The sequence below is a fragment of the Pleurodeles waltl genome, chromosome 4_1 (genome assembly GCF_031143425.1).
Source record: "Pleurodeles waltl isolate 20211129_DDA chromosome 4_1, aPleWal1.hap1.20221129, whole genome shotgun sequence".
Taxonomy (NCBI): Eukaryota; Metazoa; Chordata; class Amphibia; order Caudata; family Salamandridae; genus Pleurodeles; species Pleurodeles waltl.
In genome coordinates, this window is record NC_090442.1 from 591470491 (window position 1) to 591483494 (window position 13004).

Here is a 13004-nt window from a genome sequence, read left to right on the forward strand (position 1 = left end):
TCGATGTCCTCTTCTTCTGCTTCCTCGTCTTCACTGCCCACAGGCTCCACAACTGCAACAACCCCTCCATCTGGACCATCCTCCTGCAGAAAAGGCACCTGTCATCGCAAAGCTACGTTGTGAAGCATACAGCAGGCCACGATGATCTGGCACACCTTCTTTGGTGAGAAGAATAGGGATTCACCTGTCATATGTAGGCACCTGACCCTGGCCTTCAGGAGGCCGAAGGTCCGCTCTATTATCCGCCGAGTTCGCCCATGGGCCTCATTGTAGCGTTCCTCTGCCCTTGTCCTGGGATTCCTCACTGGGGTCAGTAGCCATGACAGGTTGAGGTAACCAGAGTCACCTGCAAATGGCGAGGGACAACTGTTAGACACACTCTAACCTATAGGGGTATCCCCAGACAACCATTCCCACTGACTTGCTACCAGGTGCTCACCTAATAGCCACACACGGTGCCTCTGGAGCTGACCCATCACATAAGGGACGATGCTATTCCACAGGATGTAAGCATCATGCACTGAGCCAAGGAATTTGACATTCATGTGGAAGATGTACTGGTCTGCCAAACACACATCTGCACATTCATGGAATGATGATTCTGTACACCTGTTCACTCCTGTGGGGGGGTACCAAAGCCACATGTGTCCCATCAATGGTACCTATGAGGTTGGGGATATGGCCCAGGACATAGAAATCACCTTTCACTGTAGGCAAATCCTCCACCTGAGGGAAAACGATGTAGTTCCGCATGTGTTTCAGCAGGGCAGACAACACTCTGGACAACACGTTGGAAAACATAGGCTGGAACATCCCTGATGCTATGGCCACTGTTGTTTGAAATGACCCACTTGCAAGGAAATAGAGTACTGACAGCACCTGCACTTGAGGGGGGATTCCTGTGGGATGGCGGATAGCTGACACCAGGTCTGGCTCCAACTGGGCACACAGTTCCAGGATTGTGGCACGATCAAGCCTGTAGGTGATGATCACATGTCTTTCCTCCATTGTCGACAGTTCCACCAGCGGTCTGTACACCGGAGGAGGCTGCCATCTCCTCACATGTCCCAGCAGAGTGTGCCTATGAAGGACAACAGCGAGCACAGAGTCAACCAACTCAGAGGTACGTACCCACAGCTTACACAGAACACAAATCCTAATCTGAAATTTGGCCTGTATGAGTGTTGAGGCAAGGCCTAGGTATGTGTAACGCAGTTAAAAATTAAGCCATGTGGTCCCCTGAAATGGCGGCTGCCTGACCTGTAAAGTGGGACAATGGGATGTGAGGTAACTGCGCTGGCGTCGTACATCGTCGCGGTAGGCGGTCGAAGACCGCACCGCAATTCTGCATTGGTTAACATTAGACCCTATGGGTCCCAGGAGCCAATGACGATGTACGCCGGCGGTGACGGTACGCACCGCCACGGACGTGACCGCCATTTTCTATCTGTTCAATCACTCGATACCTGATCTTCGACAGGAGAGGACCTACACTGCAAGTGCTGCTGTGACAATGGATCGTGCGTCTGGGAAAAGGGCTCCTGCCTTCACATCGGAGGAGCTGGAGAAACTCGTGGATGGGCTCCTCCCCCTGTACACGGTACTCTACGGTCCTCCAGACAAACAGGTAAGTACACTGGGAGCATGCTGTATGGGCTATGCCTGGGTGAAGTGGGGTGGATGAAAGATGGGGGGGGAGAATGAGGCGTGCATGAAACGACGGTGAGTGCATGTGCCACATGGCAAGGGTAGGGATGGGGGCCAATGACTGTGACGGTGCAGTTGGTAATATCTTTTCTTTTCCCCCTGTACAATTCATGTAGGTCAGCGCCCACCAGAAAAAGGATATTTGGCGTGCCATCGTCAAGGACGTCCGGACCCTGGAGGTCTATCACAGATGGAGCACCCTCTGCTGTAAGAGATGGGAGGACATTCGCCGCTGGAGCAAGAAGATGGCGGAGGACCAGCTGGGGATGGCCTCCCAACGTGGGAGGGGTGCCCGCCACACCATGACCCCCACTGATGTTCAGGATCCTGGCGGTGGCGTACCCGGAGTTGGATGGGCGCTTGAGGGCATCACAGCAGCCACAAGGGGGTCAGTACACTCACATTCTGCTTATTTTGCGCGCAGTGGAGGTGTCTGGGTGGGGGAGGTGGGCTGTGGGTTTCCCTAGGCCAGGGCAAGTGTGTTAGTTAGGCCCCCATGTTCTGGCAGACCCTGTGGCACCCCACCCCACCTGTGTACAGTGCCAACTATACCTAGTCTGGCTCCTGTGTCATCCATGTGTGCAGATGTCGACCATAGCCTTGTAGGCCATGTCCCAGGGATTGAACAGTGGAGCCCAAGTGCGCGGCGTAGTGCAGGGGGCTTCTGTGTCTGTTGTGTCCGCCAACTATAGCAGTAATGCATTCACTCAACATGTCTTTCTTCTGTCGTCCCCCCCTTTTTTTGTGGTCTCCCTGTTCTTGTGTGCATTAGCATCATCAAGCGGAGGAGCAGTGGCACCGGAGCAGGAGGGAGCTGCATCCCACATGGCACTGGAGGGCGAGACAACGGACACAGAGTTCACCAGTGGGACAGAGGGTGAGGGGAGCTCCACGGCGGGGACAGGAGCTGAGACCAGTGATACGGACTCGTCCTCTGATGGGAGCTCCCTTGTGATGGCAGCAACATCTGTGCCCCCCACATCTACAGGTACAGCCACCACCCCCCCCTACCAGCACCGCCCTCCCAGCAGCCACTCAACCTTTGCACCATGCCTGCTCACCCAGGAGGGTGGGCATCACCTTCACCCCAGGCACCTCAGGCCCTGCCCCAGTCACCCCTGCTGCCCTCAGTGAGGAGGCCATTGACCTCCACAGGTCCCTCGCTGTTGGGCAGTCTACCATTTTGAATACCATCCACGGTGTAGAAAGGCAGTTGCAACAAACAAATGCATTCCTGGAGGGCATTCATTCTGGTCAGACGGCCCTTCAGCTAGCTTTTCAGACTCTGGCTTCAGCACTGATGGCAGGCCTTGTCCCTGTATCTAGCCTCCCCGTCCAACTTCCTCCTCCCAGACCCAATCCCCTCTACCTCAGCCTATCCCAAGCACACCTTCAGACCAGCATGCACACACCTCAACACACAAGGGAAGCTCAGGCAAACATAAGCACCACACATCCCACAGGCACTCACGCAAGCATCACACACATGCAGACACACCAACATCCACTGCCTCCACTGTGTCCCCCTCCTCCTCGTCTCCCTCCTCCCTCCCAGTCTCATCTACACTCACACCTGCATGCGCTACATCTACAGCCACTACTTCCATCACCAGCACACACACCACCACAGCCGCTCACGTGCAGTCACCACCCCCACTGCCATTCACACGTCCCCTGTGTCCTCTCCCAGTGTGTCTGTGACGCCACCTCCCAAAATACACAAACAGAGGCACACACCCACCCAACAGCCATCCACCTCACGAAAGCCTCCAGCGAATGCACCTTCACCCAAAGTCACCAAACGACACTTCCTACAAACACAACCTCTTCCTCCACTCCCAAACCCCCTCCAGCTACCCGTCCCAGTGTTACCACAAAACTTTTCCTTTCCAACCTTGACCTCTTTCCCTCACCTCCCCCACCCCGTCCGTCTCCTAGGGCCCGACTCTCCAGGTCCCAACCTAGCACCTCAGCCACAACATCTCCGGGACCAGTGGTGCCTTTAGTTACCGGAATCTGGAGTGCACCGAGCAGCAGGGCAGCCAGTGTGGCACGGAGCCACAGCACGGACAGCCCCCCACCTGTCAAGCATCAAAAGTTGGCCAGTGCCCGGCGGGAGAGGCGGAAGACTCCAGTCACCAAAGCCGCTCCCAGGGGTACAGGTGGGAGTGTGGAGTCAGCTGCGACCCCTTTCAAGGTGGGGAAGGGCAACAAGAAAGTCAGCAAGTCTGAGAAGAGGAGCAGGGCGGAGAAGACCGCCATCATCCCTGCTGCCCAGGAGGCTCCTGCCACCCGCCCAGCAGCCCAGGAGGCTCCCGCCAGCACCAGCCCTGCTGCCCAGGAGGCCACCACCAGAACCAGCCCTGCTGCCCAGGAGGCCCCCGCCATTACCAGCCCAGCTGCCCAGGAGGCCCCTGCCAGCACCGGCCCAGCTGCCCAGGAGACCACCGCCATCATCCCGCTGCCCAGGAGGCCACTGCCACCAGCCCAGCTGCCCCGGAGACCCCCGTCAGCACCAGCCAAGCTGCCCAGGAGGTCCCCGCCAGCACCAGCCCAGTTGCCCAGGAGGCCCCCGCCAGCACCAGCCCAGCTGCCCAGGAGGCCACTGCCATCATCCCCCCTGCCCAGGAGGCCACCAGCCCAGCTGCCCAGGAGGCCCACGCCAGCACCAGCCCAGCTGCCCAGGAGGCCACCGCCAGCACCAGCCATGCTGCCCAGGAGGCCACCACCACCAGTCCAGCTGCCCAGGACAGGACCGCCAGCACCAGCCCCGCTGGGCCATGAAGGACCGCCAGCACCAGCCCCACTGGGCCAGACAGGACCGCCACTAGCATCGGTGAACAGGGCACCGCCACCACAAGCACCGCTGCCAATGACACCACCTCCACAAGCACCGCTGAACAGGGCACCGCCGCCACAAGCACCGCTGAACAGGGCACCGCCGCAACAAGCATGAGCGCCAAGGGCACTGACGCTACTGAGTCCGTCACGAGCAGGATGAAGCACTCTGGGCACAAGGCCCCCTCCAGAACCAGTGGAGAAACGCATCCACTACCTCTGTCCTTGGCAGGATGAAGCACTCTGGGCACAAGGCCTCCTCCAGAACCAGTGGAGACTGTTATCCACTACCTTTGTCCTTGGCAGGATGAAGCACTCTGGGCACAAGTCCCCCTCCAGAACCAGTGGAGAAAGGCATCCACTACCTCTGTCCTTGGCAGGATGAAGCACTCTGGGCACAAGGCCCCCTCCAGAACCAGTGGAGACCGTTATCCACTACCTCTGTCCTTGGAAGGATGAAGCACTCTGGGCACAAGGCCCCCTCCAGAACCAGTGGAGACTGTTATCCACTTGAGAGACTGTGGCTTTGCACTCCCAGGATTGAACAGTGGGCAACCCACCCACTGTAGAGACTTGAGAGACTGTGGCTTTGCACTCCCCAGGATATTGCAGTGGGCAAACCACCCACTGTAGAGACTTGAGAGACTGTGGCTTTGCACTCCCCAGGATATTGCAGTGGGCAAATCACCCACTGTAGAGACTTGAGAGACTGTGGCTCTGCACTCTCAAGGATATTGCAGTGGGCAAACCACCCACTGTAGAGACTTGAGAGACTGTGGCTTTGCACTCCCCAGGATATTGCAGTGGGCAAACCACCCACTGTAGAGACTTGAGAGACTGTGGCTTTGCACTCCACAGGATTGAACAGTGGGCAAACCACCCACTGTAGAGACTTGAGAGACTGTGGCTTTGCACTCCCCAGGATTGGACAGTGGGCATGAGGCCCTCTCATGGATTTGGCGTTGTGCACTCAACCGGCTGAGGTGCCCCCCCTTTCCCTTCCCCCTGAGGTGACTGTTTTATTGCTATCTCATGCCCCTGCAGTGTTCTCTCCGTCATTTCGGGGATTGAGTGTGGGCCTCGCCCATACCGTGTGGACCCAGTGTTCCACGGACTTCAATGGAGCACTACCTGGACTACTAATCTTGATGTATATTTTGTTTATAGTGTATATATATATTTTTGCGTACTGGATTTTAATATATTACAATGGTTACACTCATTTCCTTTTGTTATTGCATTCTTCCCGGGGGGGCTTGGGGTGTGTAACTGTTATGTATCATGCTGTATTAGTGTGTGTGTTGTCGTGGGTGAGGGTGGGGGTGTTGTGTGTTGCGTGTGTGTGTGTCTGTTTTTTTCCTCCCCTGTGTCGTAGGTGCAGTACTCACCATTGTCTTCGCCACCGGCGTTCGTGCTCCTGGTAGAGGAGCAAGAAGATAAGGGCTGGCAGGATCTGGAGTTCGGGTTCCATGGCGTCTGGATTCCTCGTGGGAGGTGTAGAGGTGAGCGTTTCCCCTTCGAAGTCCTGTTTCCGCCGTGTTTTTGATCGTGGTGAATCCGCCCCGGAAAAGGTGGCAGATTTGTAGGTTGTGATACTGTGGGCGGTACATTGTTGTTTGTCGTGGCGGTAGGAGTGTTAATGTGGCTTACTATGTTGGCGGTTTCCGCCACGGTCGAAATTCCATTTTTTTTTTTTGCCGGCCTGTTGGCGGTCTTACCGCTGCTTTAACACCGACCGCCAGGGTTGCAATGACCACCTGTGTCTAATATTCACAGAAACATATGTATTTTTACGTGGGGACATTTTCTCAAAACATCAGTTGTTTTATTATAAAAACATTTCCCTGTCCCATGCACGTTAGAGGGAAGTTCCAGCCAGATGTCCGCAGCTGCATGCTATCTGACTTTGTTACACCAGCTTGCTGAGACCACCGGTTCCCTCACCCATATGGGGATGGTGTCTCTCTAGATAACAGGCTTCTTCACTACTGTCAGTCTCAGGTATGGGTAATGATGTCTGCCCAGGGGATAATCTTGAAGGGTGGATTAGGGTTTATCCTGCTGTGTGCTAACATATCTTAGGTAGGAATTACATATATTGTGCACAGTGACAGTATGGTCGGATGTTTTCTGTGTTTCACTTTTCTTGTCACCATTTTGCTTCTAGTATGTTTCATCATTCTCATTATTGCATTTCATGCCATTTTAAGACACAGCTGATTCAATAAGTCATATTGAACCATTTCCTGCCTCTGTCAGTTTTTGCATGTGTGAAACTAATTTAACTGAGAGAAAAGGATGAGATCTAACCCACCATGATTTCCCTGAAAAGTAATAATGTCATACGCCCGGTTGCCACAAATCGTCTCTGCTCTTGGGTAGAAATGTGACGCTACTAGCTGCCTGGAAACGCATTAGGCCGATAGTTGTCACATGGTGTGGGATTGGACTCAGTTCCCCACAATTCAGGTGATGCTGCTGCCCAAATCCAGCAGCCACATTGATACAATGAGAGCCAACGCAGCAGAGCCTGATCTCATGATTCGCAATAGGAACCCAACAGCAATAACCCCAATAGTGAAACTCATGGCAGTACATCCTTTTGTGGCAATTAGCTCTTTTCAATACATTGTAGTAGTATCTGGAGGCATGTCACAGCCAACTTTCAGTGGTGTGCTACAAGAATCCTTGTTTCAATGATGAGACACATCAACAGCTTCATCCACTTTACAAGAGCTCAGGATTTAGCCAATGTGAAGGGAGAATTTTAGGATTTGGGTGGCATACCCCATGTAGTTGGAGCATTTGATGGTACACATATTGCCTTGGTGCCACCACACACCAGGGAACAGGTCTACCACACTTGGAAGAACTTCCATTCCATCAATGTGCATGTTGTATGCTTACCGGATTCATACATCTCAAGTGTGTGGGCCTGCTTACCTGGATCAACACATGACTCCTTTGTACTACGGAGCATCACCGTACCCCTGCAAATGACGCAACCTGGACCTTAGAGGGTCTGGCTTGTTGGTAAATTCAATATGACTTGAGGATCATTTGCTTTAATCATAGTTTAGGAATGTACAATGGCCTGATATGATTTTAATCTATCAATGTATTGCTTCCATGTAGGAGACTCAGCTATTCAAACCGACCATGGTTCTTGGCACTGTTGAGAAATTCAAGAAATGTCAGGGGGAGTCCACTTCAATGAGGCCCATGGAAGAATACGAAGGCCAGTGGAGCAGGCTTTTGGGCTTCTGAAGGCCATATTCAAGTGTCGGGAGAAGACCGGTGGAGCCCTCCTCTACTCACCGGATAAGGTGCCTGCTGCATGCTGCACAACATTTCCCTGTGACGGAACATCCCAATCATCGGAGAGGATGGAGACTGTGAAGAAAAAGCAGGTGAGGATATCAAAATGCCCAATGAAGATGACAGTGGTGAAAAGGAAGGAGCTGACCTACCTCAAGATGTCATGGACCACTTCTTCACCTGAGTGTTAGTGCACCCTTACATATTGTGACTCCAATGTCAGAACAATTTATGACATAGGGAACATATCAATCTGCAGTGGTAATGTGGTAGGAATGGTCAGTTAAGAACAGTCCAAGGCAAAGATGCTTGTGGATCAGAGTTTCTCTACATTGACTAATGTGCTTATTGACATAGATTAACTTTGCTTGTGCCTACCATATGTGTCCTCCGAATTTATCATCTGAGTCAAATTGTATGTGTGAAATCATCAATTTTCACTTGTTATTTAGTTTCACTGTCTGTCACCATGTTATCTTCATTTGGACATTTGCAGTGGAATGTTGCTGTTGGAAAGTGCAAACTGAACATGGGTTTATTCTGGACAGACATCCAGTTGGGATGGACAGATATTGTACCGAGACAACCTGCACTGTGTTTGAATGGAATATCTTGCAATTGCATCAGACCTGTTTTCTGTGGGATGTTGCCACCAAGGCAATGTGTGCTGCTTAACTTGCTCTAACCACATGTATATGTCCAGCTATAGCATACTGGTCTCCCTTCATGGACCCCAACAATATTAACCTAATAAGGACAGGAAAACCAATGAACTGTTTGGTTTTGCATAGGGTAACATGTTCCTGTGAATTGGAGTGAGGGCTAGTTTCAAGCCTGATGCACAAGATGGTTGCCTGGGGGTGGGAACAAAAGAGGGATGGGAGTTGTAACTTTTTGAAGATATCATTGAGGCCTACATGTCCTTGGAAGTGCAGTTGGAGCATAACACCGCTGCTGATGAAAGGTGGATATGTTAGAAATGTGGTTGTCACATCCTATTAACCTAAAAATAAATCTCCTGGAATGTCAGTGGGTTAGGCAGTAAAGAGTGGAGTGGTAATGCAAATGATGTAATGGCATGGACCAGATATGTTCTTCCTGTAGAAGATGCCTTTTAAGTCAACAGCTTGCTGAGGGTTGAGAAAAAAGACACTACACTTTGCTGGCCCATGCAGGTTTCATGCCAGACTTCTGGAATGTGGTGATCACAGTAAGGAGTTCTTCCCCATTTGAAGTAGGTAGAACAGATCTGGAGAAGCCCCCTGGGATGTAATGTTATGTGCAAGGCACATGGGGTGGGGAAAGGATTGGTCTACGGCCTATTTGCTTCATGTTCAGACTACTAGAATCTGTAATTTGTAAGATCACCTCTTGTTAAAACTGCCTAGGGGACACATGGATGGTAGGTGGGATATTAACATGGTGCCCTCACACAGTATTGACAGATCGCATACTAAAACACACGGTGGGAATACCCCTTTCCAAATGTTCCATTCAGCCGTAGTATTAGTATAAGAGTGATGAACACACTACCCAAGCAGCAGGAAACATACTACAACTCAGAAGCCCACAACACATGCTCCTGGACTGATTATCTTATTACACCAAATACCCACCTGTGTACATACAGTTTAGGGATAATTATCAATCACTCTCCTTTTATAAACAGAGATAGGTAATCAGGGATCTGCTGCCTCCCGCAGATAGGAGATATTCATGTGGCTATTGCAGTGCAAACCAGTGGTTGATAAACTGTGCTCAGCAATGGGGCACCACTTTATAGAAGGTGCAATCGTATCAGAGGTCACTCTAGGGAGGGCTGAGAAACTCTATTTAGGGAAAGCAATCTCTTATGCATCAGCTCTACAAAGTAATAGGATGCCACACAGGCAGAAACAGACCATATTAAATCAGAAGCTGATTTCATACTCTTAAATGATCCAGTGCTGGGACATTGCCTGTACCTATAGTACTGAGAATCTCAGGCCTTCACGCATAATAATGCTCACAGTCACTGCCTGACCATTCAGAAAATAAATAATTATATGAAGTGGGGATGAAGCAAGCCAGAAAACCACTGGCATGGCTATGAAAGAGAGACAAAAACTGCAGGTGGGTGGGGGAGATCATCAATAAGAATGGTAAATTGGCTAAGAAAAAAACATAGCCCGAACCATCGCCGAATATTTTCAACCTATATATACCTCATGTCAAAATCATAGCAATTGTGAATTAGATGGGTTGGCGTCTGATACTTCCTTTCCCAGGCTTTCAATAGGGGACAGGTAAATGATAGACTCTTAGCTTGAAGTTGAGGAAGTCAAGGAGGCATTAACTCAGCTGCAAAAGTTCTCCTGAACGGTCTACCAGTGGAGTTGTTTGAGAAAATAGCTAGCAAATTGTTGACTCACCTTCAGGCAATGTTTAACACCTTTGAAAGGGAAAAATACCTGCCAAATGATTTGTGATTAGCCACAGTGGTAGCAAAATACAAACAAGGGAAACCTAAATAAAATTGAATATTACTTGAACAGACCTGTATCTTTCCTAAATTCAAACGTTACAATACTTCAATACTTTAAGAAATCTAGGCCAAAAGATTGAGCAAAGTAATACTGGTTTTAAACCCAGGAGCAATAAGCGACACATCCACTGAAACTGTTGCAGAAACTGCACGGTCATGTCTTTGGGTGTGGATAAAGCACTTGACTCTGTCGAATTACCATATTTCTTTGCAGTTCTCAAGAAAATAGAATTTGGACCATAATATCTATAATGTCCTAGTCTAATCTATGGGCAGCCCCTACCTCAAATCAAACTAAACAGGGTAGTGTCAGACACTTACCAACTTGCGAGAGACACTGAAGGTCTTTGCCCTTGCATCAGAACCACTGGTGTATTTGGTTAAAGGGGGTGCACTGGGTCAGGGGCTAAGATAGGAAAGAGGCTGGTTTGGGCAAAAGTAATTCTGTGCAGAATATATTTTTTAATATTTCTGAACCCAAGGAAACCATACCCAAAACGTTTGGAATCCATAGGAACAAATCAGTGCTGAAACACAAATTTAAAATGCCCTAGCAATCATGTGGAGGGGTTTAAGGAACTAAGGCCTTCATTACAACCCTGGCAGTCGGTGTTAAAGCGGCAGTAATACCGCCAACATGCTGGCGGTAATAAAAAGGGAATCACTACAATGGCAGAAACCGCCAACACAGACAGCCACTTTAGCAATCCGACCGCCATGGCGATAGAAACAAACACCGCGGCGGTAACCGCCAACAGACAGGCGGAAGACAATGTACCGCCCACTGTATTACAAGGCACCAATCCGCCAGCTTTTCTGGGGCGGTACCAACGCCATCAAAAGCACAGTGGAAACAGTACACAGAAGGGAAACCACTCACCTCTCGACATCCAACAAGGAACCAGGACGCCATGGAGCCCGAGTTACAGGTGCTACCAATGTTGGTTTACCTCCTCTTCTACCAGGAACATCAAAGACGGAGGCGACGACCACGGTGAGTACTGCACACAGGGGAGGGGGGGAGAAAAAGAGAGTGACACACACACGACAAGCAACACCCCCACCCCCCATCTTCACCCCCAATACCATACACACAAATACATGCGGCAACATTACATATACATCCCGTAACCCTCTGGAAGAACGCAAGGACAAAATTAAATGAGTTTAACAAGTGTAATTATCGAAAATACAGATAGGGAAACAGGTCTGTAACATATCATTATATACAAATATGTAGAGCAACTACACAAGTCCGGATAGTGTTCCATCCATTGTCCGTGGACCAGTGGTCCCAAAATGCATGGGAGAAGCCCACACATGATACCTGCCTCAAAACGGAGAGAACACTGCAGGGGCATCAGGTAAAAAAAAACACAGGCACCTGAGGGGGAATGGGAGGGGGGCACCTCAGCCGGATGATGGGACGAAGCCACTGCTCCACGAGGGTGCTCCATGCCCAATGTTTGCTCCTGGGGAGTGCAAAGCCACAGTCTCACAATTCTCTCAAGTGGGTGGGTTGCTCACTGATTGGTCCTGGGGAGTGCAAGGCCACAGTCTCCCAAGTCTCTCAAGTGGGTGGTTTGCCCACTGCTTGGTCCTGGGGAGTGCAAGGCCACAGTCTCTGAAGTGGGTGGTTTGCCCACTGCTTGGTCCTGGGGAATGCAAAGCCACAGTCTCTCAAGTCTCTCAAGAAGGTGGCTTTCCCACTGCTTGCTCCTGGGGAGTGCAAGGCCACAGTCTCTCCAGTGGATGTATCTCTCCACTGGTTCTGGAGGGGGCTTAGTGCCCAGAGCGCTTCATCCTGCCAAGGACTGGTGTAGTGGATGCTGTTCTCTACTGGTTCTGGACTGGGTTTAGTGCCCTGAGTGCTTCATCCTGCCAAGGTCTGGGATAGTGGATGTATCTCTCCACTGGTTCTGGAGGGGGCTTAGTGCCCAGAGTGCTTCACCTGGGTGTCAGAGCCACAAGATATCCTGGGAACATGTAGCATGATACTCCATGGAGGCAAAGACACACTCCCCCCTGCGGCGACATAGCCTGCCAGACACCAGGACGTCTCCTGCAGCCTCTGCCCACTGGGGATGATGCTGGGGACTGTAGCAGAGGCAGCAGACGTGCAGATGGGCGTGCAGGTAGTGGTGCAGGTGGTGGTGCAGGTGGGCGTGCAGGTGGCAGTGGTTGCAGAGGTGGCCACAGCCATACAGGTTGCTGTTCTGTCTTGCAGAAGGGGTGTCACCAGTCCCTAACTCAGAGGCTCCGTGCCCTGAACTGACTTCCCTTTAGCCTGGTGTCTCTTCCCCACCTTGGAAGTCGCTGCTGGGACCTTGGCACTGTCCTCTTTTGTCTTGGAGGAGGCCTTGCTGGGTGGTTGGTGCAGCTTTTCTCTACGGAATGCTGTCTCCTTCTTCACCTTGGCAGGTGAGGGAATAGGGTGATCCTTGGCCTCACTAGGTGGCACACTGGCAGTCCTGATGGGTGCGGCCCACGATGTTACTGGACTTGCTGGGACCACAGTGCTCGAGGATTTCGTGGATCTGGACATCCTGGCCCTAGGGGAAGGACGGGGTGGAGGTGTAGGGAAGAGGTCAATGTTAGCCAGGAAAAGTTTTTAGAT